Here is a 5,445-nt window from a genome sequence, read left to right as displayed (position 1 = left end):
AAGAGTTTGACGGGAAAAAAAAGCCTCGCATCAAACCCAGAGAATGGTTCGGTGATTATATTTTGGAACAGTTTAACCGTTTTGATTTTGCTCCGTTCGGGAAAAATGTTAGTAGGACCAGACCTTCTACACATATGAACTGGACATACAAGTCTATGTTTTTTGAGCTCCCGTATTGGTCGAAACTAAAACTGAGACATAACCTTGATGTTATGCATGTTGAGAAAAATGTATTTGACACATTGGTAAGCACAATTCTAGATATCGAGGGCAAGACGCACAATTCTAGATATCGAGGGCAAGACAAATGACACAATCAAAGCTCGTCTTGATTTGGAACGAATGGGAATACGACGGGGTTTATGGATGAATAGGGATAGTGATAAAGCCAGAAGGGATCTTGTGTTTTTTTTTCATGAAACTGAATGACAAAAAAGAATTTTTAAAGTTTTTATTGTTTGTAAAGTTTCCCGATGGGTCTGCTTCAAATATCACGCGTTGCATGAACGTTGACATGGGTAAATTAGCTGGACTAAAGAGTCATGACTGCCATGTAGTTCTACAACGTCTACTTCCTATTGGTATTCAACATCTCTTGCCAGCCGATGTACTGAAACCAATCATGTTGTTGTCCAATTTTTTTTTCTTTTCGCAATTGACGTCAAGATCGTTGTGAAAGACAAATGTTAATCAATTGCCCCATGACATTGTGCAAGTTCTATGCAAGTTTGAGATGATATTTCCTCCAGCTTTCTTCACAAGTATGATCTACGTGATGGTTCACTTACTGGAGGAGGCATTGCTTGCTAGACCAGTCAACTTTCGATGCATGTATTTAATAGAAAGGTATATAATCAACGTCATTTTTATGAATCAATATCTTACGATTAGTAAAATTGGTATCGTATCGTTTTATTTTGGTAGGCTTCTCGGAGACTTGAAGAAAAGTGTACACAACAAAGCAAAGCTTGAAGGAATTAATTATACAATCTTGGGTATATGAGGTGATTACATTTTGTGGAATGTATTTAAAGGATGTGGAGACAACTTTCAATTGTCCTCCTCACAATAATGACAGGGGTGTGAGAAAGGAGAAACTTTCAGTTTTTGCCCAAATTGCTCGACCTTTCGGAGATCCGATACAAGGTGAGTTATTTTCCAAAAAAGACATGGAGGTAGCACATTGGTTCGTACTTAACAATTGTGATGAGACATTGTCATACCTAGACGAGCATGAAGATATGATGAAGCAGGCACATCTTTCACATTTGTATGCCAAGAAACATAGTAATTATTTCCGTGGTGGTTTCTCGAATATGTAAGTTTGAAGTGTTTTGTATTGGACATATATATTGTACCAATTATTTTGCTGGAACTAAGAAATTTAAGTGTTTGTGTAATATTAGGTGAATCAATTGAAACCATCGAATTCCCCAGCATATAGTGAAAAGCTATATAACTTGGCGTTCGGACCGATTCGCGTTGAATTGTTCTCAGGTTGCCATGTTAATGGCGTCAAGTTCTTAAGGGCTGCACGAGATGACAAGTTGTGTACACAAAATATCGGTGTTCATATCCCAGGTAGAGGCGAAAGTACATACATTGAATTCTATGGCAAACTAACAAGTGTCATGCAATTGCTTTACAAAAATCAATACATTAAATCCTATGGCAAACTAACAAGTGTCGTGCAATTTCTTTACAAAAATCGATGCCAAGTGATCTTATTTAAGTGTCGATGGTTTGATACAAACCCAAATTGGCAGGGAAGTGTTAAAAGAGATGGATTACTATCAGTGAACACTACCAAAACTTCGTACAATGATGACCTTTACATCTTAGCAAACATGGCAAAATAAATTTTGTATCTAGATGACCCTAAAGCCAGGAGGGGTTGGAAAATTGTTTACAAGATGGATCATAGGAACGTGTATGCTATACTAGAACAAGACCTTACTGACGACGACATCGATAATGTCGCTGACCAACGTCAAGAATCTTCGATGGAAATTGGTGCGGAAACACTCCTAGATACTAATCTTATCCAAGAACCATTTCAAATAGAAGGAGTATCTTCAATCGAAATACTGATTCAATCAATCACAATTAACCTTGGTAGTCTTCCACGATATGATGGTCCAGTGTGCACAAACGACGATGGTGACGTACCTATCGATGATGAGGAATAGGACATTGAAAATGATGATAGCGACGAAAGTGAAAGTTATTATAGTTCGGCTGAAGATTAATGCAATTTATTTGTAATTTTTGTTGTAAAACACATTAAATGGTTAATACATTTTATTTTATATGTGAATTACTTTGTAAATAAATTTGTTTTATTAGTATTTTATAATAAATTTTAATCAAAATTCTACAAAAAAAAAAAAAAAAAGCCATTTTTAAACATAATTGCGCGAGTCACAACACTTTTTCGTCGCGCAAGTGTTATAATATATAGGTATTCGTGGCGCAAGTGTCTGAAACTTAAGGCGTTTTTTTTTTTTCGCAAAATTTTTTAAAAACATCACGATAAAGTTTTTAACCTTAAGTGACAAAGCCTCCGTCGCACAAGCTTCTATGTATTTATTCCTGTGTATCGTCTTCCTCTCCTCACTTCTTTATTCTTCCTTTTTTTTTCCCAATACCCTTTCTCTCATTCCTCTTTCTCTCCCGACGCCATTGTATCCCCTCTCTCACCCTTAGTTTTTCTTCCCTAGCACCCTTTTTCACCCTTAAACCCTCTCATTACCAGTCTCCGTCGCTCACCTTGTCTCTCTATCGCTCACCTAGTCCCTCTGTCCCTCTTTCTGGCTGTAGCGTCTTCATCTCCAAGTGGTGATTTCCCTTCTTTTTTTTTCTTTTTTTTTTAATTTTAATTTTTTAAATTTTCTTTATTTACCATGTTAATTAGGGTTTATAGATTAACCCTTTTTTTTTTTAATTATTATTATCCATATTGGGGGTTAGATTTAGGGTTTGCAAATTGGGGGCTACATTTAGGTTATTAAATTAGAGTTTTTAGGGTTCTTAATTGGGGTTAGATTTAGGTCATAAATTAGGGGAACGAATTAGGGTAGTGGGTTGCAATTAGGGTCCTTAAATTAAGGGTTAGAATTAGGTTTCTTAAATTTGGGTTTTTATTTTTTATTTATTTTTAATTTTAAGTTAGGAGTTAGAATTAGGGTAGTGGGGTTAGTTGACACACCCCGACCGAGATCAGGGCGTGCTGGCCGTCACACGAAGGTGACGTAACCATGTGCACGTGCGGAAGCTAATAAGATAGTAGTATAAAAAGTACGAATAATTAAAAACTAGCATACAAAGTACTAAAACAAGTGCTAGCGTAAGTGAGATACAAATTCAGAGCAAGACTACAGCAGTCCAAAAGAAAAGTTGCGACATAAGTACACCCGAAGGTGACCCTACGCTGGTGAGTGTCTGTCAGAAAAGCCGGAAGAACCCTCTGGGAGACCACCGAAACTGCTAAGCAACTAGAACCTGGAGGGGCGCAAAAACAAAAGCGTGAGTGGGCAAAAACAAAGCTCTTTGAAAACCATTTAGCAAAATACATTCTAACCCCTCGCCGTAAAACCTGTATACTTCCCAGAAAATAAACATATACGTATGTATAGATATGCTAGTCATGCTTAATAATATGCCAATCATGCTCAAGATATGCCATGTCGAAACCTCATGATGAAATGTAAGTGCTCAGGTATAACTCAAATCAATAACATGTAATCTGGCAGCCGGAGTCACCTAACGTGACCTGTACGGCTGCATATAGAGCTCAAATCTCAACTCAATAATTGAACCTGCCCACGAGTCGGAACCACCTAAAGTGGTCTGTACGACAGGCCTGGGTGTAATACATATGTACGCTCTAGTGCTACGATCACGTGAAGACTGTGCGAATAATCGCGGGTCACCTACGAGTCGGAACCACCTATAGTGGTCTGTACGACATGACTGTGCACCTAACTTGGATCCAAGCTGAGCGTGTGGTGCGGGAGGTGAACATCACGTGAAGGACTGTGCCCTACTCTGGGCGGGAGCACTAACACCGGGGGTGCATGTTATGAGCTCTCTAAGCATCTCAAACCACAACTGAAACGTAAACATGTATACCACTTACCTGGCACTTACCTGTGCGTCCACAGCACCAAATATGCATATGTATATGTATACCACTACTAATGTATGCAATGATGCATAAACGATAATAATATGGTGCATGGCATAAAACACTTAACCCTTTTTAAACAATTTCTGGGAAAATAAATGTATATAGGTATATACGGAAAACAAAAGCCCACTCACTGGTAAGTGGAAGGGTCGTAGCCCCCCTGCCTCGAGTGCGAACGCTCGTCCTCGGGGTACGTGTCACCTATATGCGAAATAACTATAAAAACGTTAACTTTAAAGCACATAACCTAACTTTCGTAATAACTTCTCATACATTGCTCAAAATGGACAAATGAATATACCAACGTGCTCTACACAACCTCAGGATCACAACCATATTTTTAGAAAAATTTTCCTCCGCCGCACGCGCCGGCCACGCGCAGGCACGTGCGGCGCACACGGACGGCGTCAACTGACGTTGTGAGGAATATTCCGTTATTTCTAACGGATTCCGTCAACGGCGTCAGGAATATTCCGTCTCTTCCCCGTTCAATCTCCGGTGCCGTCGCCGGCGCCGAAAAACTGGAAAACCTGCAACTTACGTTTTCTCACTCGTTTCTCAACCGTTTTCCATGATTCAAACGCCAAAATGAAGCTTAGACCTAGGAGAATCACGATAGACTACTTTTAAAGCCTAAAAATCACGGAATCATACCTGTCACCAAACTAAAAAACTGGCCAAGTTAGAACAGGGCGATCCCGACGTCCAAATTTCTCCAACGAAGCACTCCTAGGATCCTTGGGACACCACCAAGCTATCTATGAACTTCAAAATCCCAAAAACGTGGTAAAATAAGTTTGCATGAACAGTACTCAAATCGGAGCTTAAGAAATCGACGTGAAAACAACTGGTTTCTCACCTGAAAATGGTACGGCTGCACTCCCACGAGCTTCACGAGCTCGAATATGGCCTTAGTTTCTTCGATCTGTGATGATTTGGTATAGTTATGTGTGTGTCCGTACGTTGAAGGAAGAAGAAGAAGAATAGAGGACTCGGGGGAGAGAGAGAGAGACAGGGAAAATGACAGAGGGAGAAGGAGAGTGAGACAGTGTGTGTGTGTGTGGCCCTACGCTTGCCAACACCACACAAAACAACCAAAAACATGACGAAACAAACTAGGGGCAAATTTGTAATTTCACACGTACGTTTTGATATTTCCGGGACGGGATGTCACATTAGTTGAATTTAAATAAGGGGTTACAATTATGATTATTAAGTGTTAGAATTAGGGTAGTGGGTTGGAATTAGGGTTCTTA

The sequence above is a fragment of the Pyrus communis genome, chromosome 4 (genome assembly GCF_963583255.1).
Source record: "Pyrus communis chromosome 4, drPyrComm1.1, whole genome shotgun sequence".
Lineage (NCBI taxonomy): Eukaryota > Viridiplantae > Streptophyta > Magnoliopsida > Rosales > Rosaceae > Pyrus > Pyrus communis.
The sequence above is the reverse complement of the archived record's forward strand: the minus strand, read 5'-3'. Positions refer to the sequence as shown.